Source organism: Mustela nivalis, assembly GCF_964662115.1.
Source record: "Mustela nivalis genome assembly, chromosome: 1".
NCBI lineage: Eukaryota > Metazoa > Chordata > Mammalia > Carnivora > Mustelidae > Mustela > Mustela nivalis.
The window spans coordinates 179,722,694-179,739,362 of NC_139020.1; positions in this window are offsets into that span (position 1 = coordinate 179,722,694).

A 16,669-nucleotide genomic window follows, 5' to 3' on the forward strand; every position below is an offset into this window, starting at 1 on the left:
GGAACCTCAGTGCTAAGACTGAGCAAGCTCTGAGCAAATACGGAAGAATTCGTCATCCTACTTGCAATTCCAGAGGTAACGAAGGCATCTTCCCAATGGATGAGGCAGAAAAGTCCTTTGGTGGTCCTTCATTAGCTGGGCCTGGATCATATGTCTATTCCTGAACTAATTTAGATCATGACCAAGAAGATGGAGCCTCTACACAAGATTAGGTCATTTTCCAACCTATTTTGGGGTGAACTCTGAATCTTATAAAAAGTAGGTAGAAGAGAAAGATAACGAAAGGGAAGGATCCAGGATACACAATGAAAGTCACCTAAATTCTGTTGTCCCCATTTTATAGACAAGGAAATAGAGTCTCTGAAGGGTTGAGTGGCTTTCCATGGTCACATTATCAAAAAGAAAAACTGAGCCAAGGTTTGAACCACGGTCTCTCTTCTGGCTTTAAAGCCTATATTCTTTCCAGTGCCTAGGGCTGCTTGCCTAAAGCAGTCACAATACAAATTTCCTCAAAGCCCAATGTAGCACTTAAAAAACAAAACTATACTTACTAAAATAGTGAGAAACTGTAAATACCCTACTTTGAAACTCACAGGGGAAATATACAGAAATAAAAGCCACCTGTGGAAAATTACTCCCCAAGAATTTTTTTGCCGACATATGAACAACTCAAAATTGGACAACTTAAAAATTCTTTTCACTGAAACATGAACAATTGGTTGCACAAATTAAAAGGTTTTTAGGTGGGGGGCCTGGATGGCTCATATGGTTAAGCATCTGCCTTCAGCTTGGGTCATGATCCCAACCAAGGTCCTGGGATCGAGCCTGGCATCGGACTCCCTGCTCAGTGTGGAGACTGCTTCTCCCTCTCTCTCTGCCATTCCCCCCAGCTTGTGCTCTCTGGCTCTCTCTACCTCTCTGTCAAATGAATAAAACAAATAAGACCTTTATAAAAAAGGTTTTTAGGTGGTGTTCCCATTTGTGCAGAGGTACCAGAAAAATCCCTCCGTCCCCCATAACCACTGAGGGAGATGGAGAAGGATTGCCATTACACACATTTGTGTCAAGCTCACGTTCCATTGGCTCCTGACAGTTAAGTAACCACTTCCTGCGCCACCCCCAGGAGCCAATGACCACATTCAGCCACAATCTATCCCTTTTGAGTAGGGAGATACTTTGGACCATCCCTATTTGGGGATCCCAGAGGAGTAGGACCGAGAGTCCTGTTGCTTAGACTAAGAGAGAATAGGACTCTCCTTGTCCATTCTTCATGAACCTCTCCAGTCCTTGCCCAAAATAACCCTCCAGCCCTTCTGAGAGATGAGCATCAGCCAGAGCTGACAGTTGGTGGTTTGGGCGGCGCAGTCTGGACGTGCTGGAGAAACACCACATCGTTCATCCCAACCATGCTGAGTTTGCCAGAGTAAAACTGGCCAGCACTCTGTGTACGAACTAGAATAAAAGAACAAATGGTCTTCATGTCTTCTGTGGGTTCTAAAAACCACGGCTGCTTGTCCCAGCCATGAATCGGGAACAGTAGCTGGTGTCTGTGGCCGGAAGACAGATGACCCTGCTAAGCTGGATGGGAGAAATGACAGCTCATTGTTCTTTCCAGTCTCAACGGTGTACAGAGCAAGTCACCCCACCAGCAGCAGAGGTAAAGATAAATAGCTCCGGCCTGAGTGTTTGTCTACAGAAAAGAACCAAGAGTGGTAAGAGAGAGGCAGAGTAATTGTCATGGAGACAATGTTTTGAAAAATAATACGGGAAAACCCTTAAACACCCCACTTCATTGTTTTATCCAGTAGTTGTATTAAAATAAAAAGAACAAAAAAAAACCAACAACCATCATTTATTTATCAAAGGCATTGAAAACTATAAAAATGTTGGTGAGTGGACAAAAGTACACCTTAACGTGAAAGTTCTATAAAGTGATAGAGATCCAAGAGGAAGGAGAAAAATATTTTTTGAGCACCAGCTCGGTGCCCATCCCCTTCTATTTATTTATTTATTTCTATTTATTTATTTCTCCTCACCTACTGTGAGGTAAGCCTCACATCTGAGTGGTACAAAGGAGAAATTACACACACACAGGGTAAAATTCCTAAGAGCACACAGCTAGTAAACAGGGAACTAGAATTTGCCTCCATGGCTGTTTGACTGAAATCCCATGAAAATACAATTCAAGAGTCAGGTGATTTGTTCTTGTAATGGATCGTCATCTTTCTAACTGCTTCTTTATCTTCCTGTCCCTGAGGTTGCTAAACAGCAGTCAGCAGATAAACACAGCTGGCTCAGTTGAAGAACATTCTGGAAGCATTTTATTGTGTGTGTTCACTATTCTCTGTGGCTTTCTCCAAGACCCTCGCAAAGGTGAGATCGCACGTACCACATAACAGCCATGACTGGGCAGGTAAAAACTTCATCGTGACCTGTGTCCCCCAGCAGGGACTTTGGAGAACAAGTGTTCCCTTTCAACATTATTAGCTGGGCCAGTCAGGACTGCCACTGTCGAACACGGACGACTACTTTTTTCTTTGCCAAATCAGGGATTGAGGATCCAAAATATTAATGACAGTGCAAAAATCACCTGCCGCACACTACATGAGCCTGCGAAGACCACTACAGTTATTCCTCTGTTTGTAACAAGCAGCCATGAGACGTGTCAAAACAGAATAAAAGCCATCCGCACTTAGGAGTTGATGTTAACCCATCCAGCTACATGTGTGCTAGAGGATGTAATGGGTCTCATTGCAGGCAAGTAAGACTTGTAAGTCCTATTCTCATTAGAGAAGGCAGCAGTGGATAATTTGTACCTATAAAGGTAATTTAATGTGTGCATATAATTTCCTTCAGAGCCTCTGCAAAAAGTATGTAGAGTCTAAGAATAAAAAGCTATTGGGCATGTTATAAGGTTGCTGTTGGATGAGATAATTCCCTAATATTTATTCTATTGGGTCAGCTTCATTGTTTGGCAGTAATAACCTAAAACATGCCCTTTAAAACTTACCTGAGGCCGGAGCTAGTCCTTTGTTGGAAAACAAATTAGGCTTCTTGAGCTTAGACTGTATGGTGTCTGGAGACCTGAAGCAAATTTAAGACCTCTTGTTTTTCCCTAGGACAGTTCATCACTAAGGTAGGCTTATAATCAATGTTTATAGAATGAATGAAGGAATGAGACATTTGTGACTGTTTATAAATTTAGTTCAGTAGGTACCACGTATTTCTTCTTAAATTATTAAATCCTATTTTGTGGGGTAGCCTCTAGGTAACTCACACAAGACTGACGCCTCTTCCAGTGAGGTTTCTTATATAAAGATGTCTGGTGTTTTAGCTGGATCCTGGAGACAAAGCCATGCTGAATACGGACAGCACATATCCACCATTCTTCTCTCCTGTATCCTTGGCAGACATTTCTGTCAACACCAATTTCTCCCTGACCTCAACACCCTGCACAGTCTGGCCATCCTGGCAGCTCCCCCGCGTTGGCTGGATCTGGCAAAATAGATCAAACTACTGACTCTCCTTAAGCTGGGATTTCCTTTGGGGATAGAAAAATGAGAGTTTATCTAAGGGCACATAATAAAACCAATGGGTGAATTTAGATTTCCTACCCAAGATGAGATTCTACTGGCAACACAGTTCTCTTGCAAGATAAAGTTAGTTCTGCTGTTTCATTTTAGGAATGGAACAAGGTTAGAACTGTGGGGTCTGCTTGATCCATCCAATCTCTTACAGCCAGCCTCCAAGTGGTTCTGGGTACTTAATGCAAAGTTGTCCCTGCTCATTGTGAATGGAGCATATCATGAGATACAATAAATACACTGTAAGGACTAGATCCTAGTATTTCTAAATGTGTAGTCTACTACAATGCAACCAGGAGACAACAAATAATACCAGAATAATTATAGAACTTTAGAACTGAAGGGGCCTTAGCAATGACCTTGTTCAGCAGTTTGCAAGCACTCTTGGCTTTGGGGCTCCTTTTCAGGCATGAACAATCTATTTCAGGCCAGTGAGAGCCTCCTAGGGACATTGGGAACAAATCGATTGGGAGAGATAAGCTGTCTTCCTGTGGGACTGCAAACTCAGGGGATCATGTAAGCTGGAGTTGCTGTGAGACAACTCTTTATGCTTCAGAGAAAATGTCATCTGCAAAATGGATTCATCTTACTGAGGAAACCCAACTGAGTGCTACAGACAGAGCATCAAAGACCTCCAGTGGTCTTCTAGATCCATCCAGCCACTCAGACATGTTAGAGAACCCTAACTGATTCACTGCTGAGGTACATGACTGAGTAAATACACTTTTGTTTGATCTAGTTTGTGTGAAGATTCCATTGCAATCCAGGATCTTAATTTACATAAATGTCCACATTATAGGGTTCTTGTCAGGATTTGGTCTAATTCATGCAAACTACTTAGCATGGAATGTCAGGCTTCATGATCCTGATAGCTCAGCTGATTGCAAAAATGAGCTCGATGTACCGTCCCACCTTGTGGGGGTGGGAACTTTGTCCTCCTCCTCCTTCCTCCACTCTGACTCTGGGCTCTCCTGTGTGATTAGTTGTTCTAATGGGATTTTAGCAGACCCGACGCAAGAAAAAGTTTGCCATGGTCTTGGGCTACTGAGCTTGCAATCTCTCTGCTATCACCATGGGAAGGCAAGAGGTAGTTTCTTAAAGGTGAGATTCAATGTAGAATCTGGAACCTAATTTATAAACCGTTTATATTCTGTTTCATTAAAACTATGGGTCTAGCTTGAACTTTGAACAGATCCTTTAGCCACGGGTGATTTCATCACAAATCATGGATCAAGCATTTGAAAAATCCTGGTTTGCTGAGTTAGGCAGACCTTCCAAATATTGCACATCTCATTAAATTATCAAAAATCACATACATAAATATTGCCACCAGTCTCATTAGAAAAACACATGATGTCAAGCTTATGGTGGTACTTTTACAATTTTCCAAAATTCCCATTTGCACTTGCAACTTCAAGTTGGCAACACATATCGTCAGTTGTTTTCCTCGAAGTGACAATCTCACTTTGTTCATTTTGAAGAAACGGTCTGCCAATATCCAAGTCTGAATAACCGTAGTTTGTCTGTCAGTAGCTTTTCAAACCGAGATTCTGCTCTGTGAAAGAAAGCAGTTAGCTGAGCTCTTGACTCAAACAGTTGCCCACAAGCAATTTTCCTCAAGACAATCATAGTCTTCAAAATTCAGCAAAAATGTTTCCTGTGTACTTTTCATTCTGTCACACAGAATACTGAGGGCTGGTCTTTGGTAAAATTAAAAATTTGATTCATCAAGAGCACTCTTAAATAAACTGGCATTTATTTTTATTTTTAGATTATTATTTGTTCCTCAGAGTGCCTATCAGGGGAAAAATATAACGACTGCGAGAAGTTTGGCACCATTGCTTGGATCCTTGCTACAGCCCAGCAGTCTGGACCATCATTGCTTTTGAACCAGACACAAAAGGGTCAAAACCATTGTTCCAGGACTCAATCATGAAGTTCCAAGCATTATTCAAAATTTGAATATTTCAGCCCTTTTATGCATCTGTTTGCTGAGCATTCCCAGAAAAAGATACTACGCAACAATGAGTCGATGCTACTGGAGGGCTACAAGCAAACTGGCAAGCCCAGCCCATCTTCAGATTCACCCATTTGCAAAATGTACGTACAATTTTGTAAATGAGATATTAATGCAATCTTTATGTTTGCAACTAAATTTTTAAGTCATTGGGTTACTGTTTCCCCGGAAAGTGACACTGTAGCTGTCATTTTTATGGACTTTTCATGCAGCGGGCATTGGGCACTGGCAACTGGACAGGATTTATTTGTTTATCAGGTGTTGTATGTGCTTCTCAAACCAAGGAAATGCTTACCCTGGGAGATGTTTCAGGAGCTGCTTTGCTTCTAGACTGACAATCTTTATCAAACAACTTCTGACTCTTAAAGAGTTTTTCACATCTATGGTTAAAATACTTGATTCCTTTTTCTTTAAACTTTTAATGATTGGTCTCAAAGCGATGTCTCAGTTGGCACCCAAATTTTGCACGTAATAATATCTGAAAATCTTCTGTTGTACAAGGCACAGTGAGGTCATTGATAACATCTACATAGCTCACATTTTCTTTTTGTTACTTACACCTTTGCCTGTTTTGTGTTTTGCAATATATTCTTCCCTTCTTGAAACGGAATTCTCAGAGGTCTCAACTTCATTTTTTCCAACATTTTTAGACATACTTGGTGTGGTTGTGGGTTCAGAAAGCAAGCCTTTTCATCTCCCTTTTATAAGCCGATGATCCATCTCTCAATAAAGAAAATAAACGTTTTTCATTTTAGAATAAAATAAAAATTCTGATAATTTTGATAAAAATTTGAGTCTGAAAAAATTATAATATTACTCCAAAACAAGACAGGTATAATCTAGGGACTTCTAGGTTTCCCAGGAGCCTTTCAGAAAACTCCCTTTTAGTTGTGTTTGTGTGTATACAAGGAAAATTCAGGGATTTCAAAATGTGCTGGATGTCAGTGAGGTTATGATAATGAGAGCAGGGTAGGAGTATTGAAAACAATCTGAGTTCATCCCTGAAAAGATATATACTTATGCCTTTCAATCTACTACCTTTGAAGAGTGCCAACAGCATAAAAATATCCAGCCTATATTCTGTCGCCTGTTAGAGGGATGACGTCATCACTCATCCTGTAGTTTGGAGAACTATTTGTGAGGGAATGATTGTAAAAGACAAATGTGTTTTAAAATTACTAGAAAAGTAGTTTTGACTCCGTAGACTATACTTTGAGGATTACTCAAGACAGAAAAAGACACAGGCCAAAAAATGTGCTTATCCAAATTGGTTCCACAGGTAGAATTAGCACGTCAGTTCCCTGTCAGTCCAGAGTACCTTCTTTGTCTCTGTTTCTATCTGAGTCTCTCTCGTCAACTTTCTTGTCCTACCATTCCACTTAATTATAAGTCCCACCAATATAGAAATCTTCGTATTCATCTGTGTGTATCCCAGCACTTAGTAACTAGAGCAAATTGATAGTAACTGATTTGTTATGTTGGATTCAAGATTGGGTGATAGAGATTGCTTTTGTACACTCACATGAAAATCAAGCCTTGGTTAAAATAACCATATATTTAGAGATAACTGAAGAGTTCCCCTGGTTCAATCTTTGGCCACAACATACAGTCTTTCTATCTTTGTTTTTAGTAAAAATGGTTTTGATTACCAATGAGGGACTCTAGCTGAAACTAACTTAAACCACAAGATAGTTTGCTGACAGTCCAGTGATGGGTCTGGCTTCAGGAACAGGTGGATCCAGGAAATCAAACAATTTGCCAGACACCACCACTGGTCAGGTTTCATTTCTCTTCTTGTGGCATTTTGGCTTCATTTCTAGAAAGATTCCTTCTACAAGTAAGGGAAGAAAACTTGCAGCAGCCTAAATCTTTATTCATACCATTTATAATTCAAAAGAGAGAGACATACTTTCTCTCAGTTTTCATTTGTCAATCCACATGGAAGGACTTTTATTAGGGCTTTCCGAGTCTCACATGCCTACCTCTTGATGAATTACTGTGGTTCAGAGGATGTGGTTCTCTGATTGGCCCAGACTTGAATATATGCTCACGTCTGAAGGCAGAAATTAAATAGACCACCCTGATGACGACCTTTCTAACTTTTCATGGAGTGAAAGTTGATGTTAAAGAAAAAAACTGTTGAATTCAATTCACAATATTTTTTTTTTACAAATCTACATTATTATAGAATGCAAAAGAAAGGAAGAATATGAAACAACCTGAAATGTTACCATACACAGAGATTGCAAGAGAAAAATCTGTATTTTTCCAGTTTTTCTATGAATTGGAAATGAAAAAAGATGACTTCTTTTAAATTTAATATATAGTCAACCATTTCTTCCCATTCTAAAGTATTCTTCCAGAACGTAAGTGCAGGGATCCGTTCAGAGAGCAGTCTTGGGAGATGTTCTAATGCTTACAAACCCCCCTCTTCCATAAAAGTGATTTAGGTCTCCTTACAGGTGAAGGGACTAGTTTCTTTGCAGTGTACCTTAGTGTTTACAGGACAGAACTTGAGCATCTCATAAAAAGCCTTTACTTCCCTATTCGCAAAAATACATTCACGTTCAAATACTGAATTTTGGGAAAGAATACAGTCACATCAGCACCCACGTGGATTTGGAGAGGTTTGAAAGACAGCCCGGTTGGAGGCCTTTCTCAGTGGCGCCGTGTGGCTGTGGGGCCAGAACTGCACGTGTCCGTGAATGCGGGGAGCGGTGAACATGGTGCCAATCTGACTTACGATCTCTGATTCTTGTTACTTGTTAAATAATGGAACAGCTACCATCTGTAGCAGACGTCCTTGAAGTGATGCAGAGCCAATGGTGCCTAGGAAAAACACTGCATGAAAATTTCTTTCTTTCCATGCACAAATATAGCCGAATGCTAAGAACATCAGTGAAAGTGTTCCTAGTTCAGCCAGGGAAATGGGTGCGTTGCATGTGTTGCATTGTTAGGCAGGATTCACTTAGGGGTATGCTGGTAAATGTTTATCAATGAATTTAACTGCTTTCCGCCATCTTTCCCTGCCGCCACACTGTCCTGAGCATAAATGCCCAGCAGATACTCTCAAGAGCATGAACAATGCAGAAAAGAGACGCAAACACCAGGTCTTATGAGGCCACGCTCACAAGTCACCATCCGGTTTCTCACTGTGATGACACACAGTTACCTTGGCAGATTTGAAACCACGGAGAAGCACAGAGCCAGGAAAACTGTTGTGAACCTCACGGACAGGTAAAACAAGTGGGGAGTGATCAGCCCCAGACTGGGTGTACAACTGGAAGGTCTGGAAAATGGCAGAACAATCCGCTCCCATCCCTCCAGTTTGGTTTCATTGTCCTGACAACCTCTGCTGCCATCATGGACCACGAAGAAGCAAGACGAAAACACACAGGAGGGAAAACCCTGGGATTCTATGTGCAAATAAAATGCCTCAGTGGGCGCTGGGGCTTCAGTTAGTCACTTTGAACTTCACGGCAGAGTAGCAAGTGCACCTGCAGCCATGTCCAGCCTTTGTGTTAATTGGGGGATGTTGCTTCCCTGAAGTGAACAAGGAAGACTTGACTTGGGATGACCCACACCATCACGCTCATGGCTCACCAGCAGATGCTTGAATCAGGGCTGGGGTCCAGGGTTGGGGTCCAGTGTTGGGGTTGACGCTTTCCCTTCTGAAGTCTTAACCTTCGTTAAGTCTGGAAGGAGAGGTGCCTTTCATAGTGTTAGCTTGACAATACACATTTCATGCACTGTTGTGAACTGCCCTAAAAAAAAAAAAAAAAAACGACCTGACTATAGTTAGCTGCATAGTGCCCGTTAGGAGGCAGGCAGGAAGCAGACGACTAGAGCCCATGGCTCACTCAGATTCATCTCAAAGTAAATTGAAGGGGGGTGGGCTTGTCAGTAACATTGTAGCAATATGTGTTTGCAAGAGGTCACTGAGTAAAAACTATAAAAACTAGTTTTACTGTCACCCTGTCACACCTGTATTCCTAGAATTGAGAAGAATTAGTTTGCTGGGCTACCTTACCTGGGGAATGCTTGTAAAGAGTTCAACCACCAAAGAGGGTAGCATGGTTTCTGTGAAAGACACCAGGGCTTGACTCCCCCTTTCTAAGCAGTGCTGGAGAGTAATGTAATAATAGCCACACATGTTATTTAACTTTCTAGAAACTACATAAAAGAAAAGAAACCATAAAAAACAAACAAACAAACAAAAAACACAAAAGAACAAAAAACAAAAACACAAGATACAAAAAAAAAAAAAAACAATGAAATATAAAACAGCCATTATTTGTGTCTACCAGTGTCTCTGGCATAAATACTCCCACAACGGTTAGTTTTAAACTGCCAACCTGACATCTCTGAATATGGAGTTAAGGAGAGAATTACGCTGTTGGCTTTCACGGACAGGCCTGAGCTGGTGGCTGTGTGATGCTGTTGGGTCCTTTCCTCAACCACATATTTCATGAGCCACTCTGTGGTGCCAGATGTGCCGGGAGGCTCTGGGCGTCCCACAGTGAGCAAAACACAGATGTTCCTACTCTCTTTGATTTGTAATCTAGTGAGGAAGAGAGATGTCAGTCGAATATTCACAGGAATAAAAGATAACAGGAGGTTGTTACCTTGTCTGGGGATTGGGGAAGATGTCCCCGAGGGTTCATTGTCTGTGCTCCAGTGTGGGATACCGGATTCCAGCCAGAGGGAAGAGTAGCTTCTCATATCTGGGATTCACCCCTTCTCTCTTGGTAACCGATTCCTTGAATTAAATCCCCTGAATCTGAACTACTTAGTGTGGGTTTTCTTTTCCTGACTGGACTCTAAATGATGGACTGAGGAAATATGTCTGAAATGAATTCTGTGGATGTTTTACATGGGCTTTCTCCCCATGCAGACAAAACCCTGAGACAGGGATATGAAGGAAATCAGGAGAGCCGAGAAACAAGAAAATGGACAGAAGGAAGAGATCCAAGGGTGTGTTATCAAGTGAACTATCACGGTAAGCCTCTGGAGTTGAATTCTCCCTGGGACTCTGAAAGACTGTGTTGAAAAGTTCCCTCAGACTTACTGAAGGGGAGAGACTCTAACAACTCTAACAACTCCCAATAGCCATTTGTTGAATGCTGTTTCTGAGGGGTGTAATTCCTAGCATTTTGGGCCCTGCAAGGAAAATGCAAAATATACACTCTTGTGGCAAACGAAGAGCCCAGGCAGGGAGACTCAGGGATGGCATTTGGAAGTGTGGACAACTGGTCCGGAAATGGTCCTTGCCAAAGGGATATGTGAAGGGCACTGACAATGTCTGTGACAGGTAAATAAAAATTAAGTTGGTGTGTGTATAGAACCATGCATGGTAAGTGAACAGCTTTGTAGAAAATGTATTCAAGTGTGTTGAGAGTTGGCTCAAGCACTACAAGTATGCGTAAGCAACACATAATTATATACAGGGCTTCAGCAGCTACATATGTGTGGACACCACTGTAATAATTGGTGCCCTAAAGCAACATGAGTTAATATTGCTACTTGAGGGTAGTTCTTGAAATGTCCCATCTTTGAACTTTGAAAGCGTGCAGTTGGTAAATAGATGTTGAATTAATATCATCCATCAACCTCCTCACTGACATTTCCTTCTTTCCCACTAAAGCCCTTTATTTTGTCACCAGAGGACCTTCACTTTCTCTGCTTATACGTTTTCACAAACTCTTCTACTTTTCTAGGATGCTTCTGCCTTCTCATTCTTCCCTCCCCCACATACACACACAGAGTCTCCGGCGAACCCCACTCATTCTTCCATACCACAGTCCAGCACCAGCTCCCCTGTGAAGCTGTCTCTGACCCTCAGGATCAGATAAGCTTAGGATTGCTACTGTACATTCTCCATGGCACTGAGGTGGTCAAGAACAAGAACTTGAGGGACACCTGGGTGGCTCAGTGGGTTAAGCCTCTGCCTTCAACTCAGGTCATGATCTCAGGGTCCTGGGATCGAGCCCAGCATCGGGCTCCTTGCTCAGCAGGGAGTCTGCTTCCCTTTCCCTCTCTGCCTGCTTCTCTGCCTACTTGTGATCTCTCTCTCTCTGTCAAATAAATACATGAAATCTTAAAAAAAAAAAAAAAAGAACAAGAACAAGAACTTGAAAAACAAAGTGCTCTCCCTTTTCATTGAGGCAAAATTGATAGGTCACAAAATTAACCATCTTAAAATGTACAATTTACTGGAACATTCCCAGTGTTATGCAGCCATGGCCTCTATCTAGTTTCGAAACATTTTCAACACCCTAGAGGCAAACCCTGTACCCATTAAGCAATCGCCCATTCCCTTCTCCCTCCTCCAGCTCCTAGAAACCACTAACTGCTTTCCAGGTTTCTCCATGTTGTAGCATATTAGTACTTCATTTTTATGACTGAAGAATATTTCCTTGTATGGGTATACTATATTTTGTATATGTGTGTATCAGTTGATAGACATTTGGGTTATGTCTACCTTTTGGCTATTGTGACGAGGGCTGCTATGAACACTCGTGTACAAGTATTTGTTTGAAAACCTATTTTTAGTCCTTTTCAGTATCCACCTACAAAGGCAATTTCTGTGTCACATGGTAATTCTTTTTTTTTTTTTTTTAAGCCCCACTTTATAGCCCATTGTTGGGCTTGAACTCACAACCCTGAGATCAAGACCTGAGCTGAGATCAAGAATCGGATGCTTAACCGACTGAGCCACCCAGGTGCCCCTAGGTCTTGACCTTTTTTAAGAAGTGACCTACAATGGGCTGGACTATAAATAAAACTGCCGGCAAGAAGGAAACATTAGGGGTTGCTATCATAAAATCCAATAATGAAAACCTGAAAAAAAAAATGCAGGTAAAAGACCTTATGCTGGGATGCCTGGGTGGCTCAGTTGGTTAAGTATCTGCCTCCGGCTCAGGTCATGATCTCAGGGCCCTGAGATGGAGCCTGCTGCGCCCCCTGTTTGTGCACGCTCTCTCTCACTCTCTCTCTCTCTCTCTGACAAATAAATAAATAAATATCTTTAAAAAAAAAACCAACAACTTATTTTTAAAAAAACCCTTATGCTCCTCTTTGTGCTTGTTGATAAAGAGATATTAAGAGACATCATATCAACTTCGATCTCTCTGATTTTTATAGCTCAGGCTGATATTCAGGTACTTGGGATATGTCAGAACCCTATTCTGTCACACATTGAATCAGTCAACATGCTCAAAAGAGGGCTGTTTACTGAAGCGTGCCTTTTAAGTGTTCACATCTTTGCACCAAAATGGATGCCACCAGGTACGAAAACAACTCAGCGAGGAGTTTTTTATGTGAGAGCAATACCGATGGGAAAATACCACTCCCTTTGATCCCGGCACCCAGGTCTTCCTTGGAGCCACAGCTTATTTATGGAAGTTGAAGGCTAGCATTTTCATCTTTAATATTTGATTGTCAGACTCTCAGCCTGGCATACAAAAATATCTGAGCTCACATTCCCCACTCTGCCCCCCAACGGGCTATTTGTTCTTCAGTGTCATTTTTATTTGCCTTAGGAGATGTTCTCTTTGGCCGACTTAGCACTATTAGACTGCAGAACGCCTCAAAGCATAAAATGGTGTTTATTGAGATTGACAGTCTTTGGGGAGCGGGCTTTCATGCTGGTTTGATGGAGTCGAGTATCTCCACCATGACAGTTATCCCAACACAATTATTTGGTCAGAGAGAGGCTTCATGCTGTTCACCAGTGTGGTGAAGACCATGAAAGAACTTCTCAGAATGGAGAAAGATACTGACATTTCAACCGGTACTCTAAGCTGGACTTTGACTGTTGTGGCCATTTCTCTGTTTTCTTCCAGCAACCCTCTCTCCTTTTTACCACCCAAAGTATCCAGTTTTCCTTTAGAGAACCAAGACTCCATACTTGCTGCCATGAGGTTTAGGAATGACGGAGCTCATCCTTTTGGGGATGGGCTCCCAGAGCGTTCCAATAAGTGTATTGCTTTCCTTCGACTATAGTGATTGAATTGAGAAGGGCCGGGTAAATAAAGCATGGTGATTCTACCCCAGGTGCCTGGAGAAGTTGTCTCCTTCTTCCCTGGAAGCCACCAGAGGACTTTCTTTTGGCTGGAGAGAGTAAACTATGAGGATGTATGGCCTGGAACTTCAGCAACTATTGTTGAATGAGGAGGTGAGCCATTTTGGCCATAAGGCCAACACACAGAGGAGGGCCAACACACAGAAGTACATCCCTCATGACTCCACAGACTCCGGATTTCACAGTAGCTGGAGCCAAAACTACTCCTGTTTTAAGATAAGTGAATCATTCAATGGGTCCATTTTTCTTCAGCTAAGTTGGGTTGAGTCTCCTGTTGTTTCCAAGCCAAGATGACTAGCTAATGTACTATTTCTAATTTACCATATTTTTCTCACCATAAACTTATGCAGTAAGTATTATTGTACTTGTTTTAGTGCTGAAGACACCAACTCTCATAGAAAGAATCTCAGTGACGGTGTAGCTGGGAGATAAACTTAAGTTGTTTAAAACACATATTGTCAGCATTTCCTAAAATATGGCCTAGGCACCCCTGAGCAGTTTCCCCAAGAATCTTACTAGGTATTTGAAAACTCAGAACCATTTTCATTATATTACTGAGATATTATTTATCTTTTCTACTCTCATTCTCTCGTGAGAGAACAGTGGAATTTTCCAGAGGCATCTTGACTTGTGATGACATCATTTTTCTGATGGCTGATGGAATAAGTGCTTCTGTGTTCTAGTGTTTTCTGGAATTTTCTAAGGCAAGCTCTTGCGGGTTCTCACTATCAGAGTGAAAAGGGGTCTTGAGACTAAAAAGTTTGAGAACCCGTGCTCTAAGCTATACCATATGCTTCAAAGTGCTCAGCATTCTTAGAGATACTTTTTATCTAACACAGATAATTTTTACAAATATTTTACACAAATCACATGTCATCTCCTTACTGTCTCATGAAAAGTGGAATGAGTCTTCCATTAGATATTAGTGAGAATTTATCATTTTCTTTGGTGTAGAATTATTTTTTCTATAACATTCCAGAATTTTTGAGTTTTGGGGAATAGAGGGCCCTTTCTGAATTTCTTCTCAAACTCTAATTTTAAACTACTGTCATGGGGGAGATGAACCGTGAGAGACTGTGGACTCTGAAAAACAATCTTGAGGGTTTTGGGTGATCGGGGTGGGAGGTTGGGTGAGCCTGATGGTGGATGTTATGGAAGGCACGTACTGCATGGAGCACTGGGTGTGGGGCATAAACAATGAATTCTGGAACACTGAAAAGAAATTTAAAAAATAAATAAAAATTAAAAAACTACTGTCATGGTTGTAATAAAAATTTCAGTGATTCAAAATGGGAGTACATCCAAGTATGTACATTAAGCCTGGGGATAGGCATTTTCTGGCAGAGACTTCTGAAACAATAATAAAATCAATGAAAATTCTGTACTTTTATTAGGACCATCCTCTGACAATCCTAAACAACATCAGTGATCCCAGACCTGGATATAAAATCATTTCCTGGGACGCCTGGGTCGTTCAGTGGGTTGAGCCGCTGCCTTTGGCTCAGGTCATGATCTCAGGGTCCTGGGATCGAGTCCCGCATCGGGCTCTCTGCTCAGCAGGGAGCCTGCTTCCTCCTCTCTCTCTCTCTCTGCCTGCCTCTCTGCCTACTTGTGATCTCTCTCTGTCAAATAAATAAAATCTTAAAAAAAAAAATTAAAAAAAAATAAAATAAAATCATTTCCTTCGGTTCTCCTGTTAGATAACTTAAAATAATGGTAATAATACTATTTGTACAGCATTTCTGTCTCAACATTTAGATAGAACATTCTTTGTTCCTCACAGACCCACCCTCCTCCAGGGGCCTCAAGACACTCTTGATAGGCTGACTCACTGTAGCCCAAAATTCAGTGGGAACACCAGATCACAAGATACTCAGGACTGAAATCAATGTCAAGTATACAGAAGCAAGTTGTAGAGAATGCTTTAGTATTTCCCTTTACCCACTGGTTGGCTCAGTTGGTTAAGCATCTGACTCTTGTATTCAGCTCAGGTTGTGATCTTGGAATCATGAGATGGAGTCCTACATTGTGGGGTTCTGTGCTCAGTGGGGAGTCAGCTTGAGATTCTCTCTCACCCTCATCCTCTGCCCCTCCCCCCACTCATATTTTCTAAACCAATCAATCAGTTAATCAATCTTTTAAAAAAAAAAATCACTTCCTCAGAGGCCCTCTCTGACCAACAGATATCTTTGTTACTCTGTTTCTTCATCTCCTCTACTTTTACTTCATAGCACTTACCACCATTTGTACTTGTGCTTGCTTTTTGTTTATCTCCCTGTTGGACTGTAAATTCCTGGAGGTTGGCCACCATATCCATTTTATTCTTCAGCCTCGCAGATCCCCAGTGTCACCTCTGGAACATGGTAGCTGCTTAATACTTATTTTGTGAGTGAACAGATAAATGAGTGAATAAATGCTCCACTCTTTAAGGAGTACAAAACTCGATCCAAAACCTTATGATGAAGAGACCCATTATAATTCTCAAAAACAATCTCCAAAGAGAAAATCAAGGAAACTAGTGATTTGGACTAATTCTGTCAAAAGACAATTGAATGACAAGACGTCAGTCTTACGTTGGCCAACATAGGAGTTCAGGCTGTTGATTCTGTTTATGAGGAGTTCAAAACCAGGAAAGCCTACTACCCAGTGAGAGAAATTAAAGTGTTGGTTATGTCTTGAGGAGGGGCATGAGGAGCTTTCTGTGGGGCTGGAAATGTTCCTTATTTTCATCTGGACAGTGTTTATACACATGTAGACATATTTAAATATTCATCGAGCCATACAATTAGAATTTAGACATACCCCTGCATGTATATCCTACCTCAATTTAGAAAAACCAAAAACCTTTAGCTAACTTGAGAAGATCAGACCAAAAATGGAAGCTGGACTGAATTGATGCTATAGCTTTCTTCTTTTTTTTTTTTAATAAAGATTTTATTTATTTATTTGATAGAGATCACAAGTAGACAGAGAGGCATGCAGAGA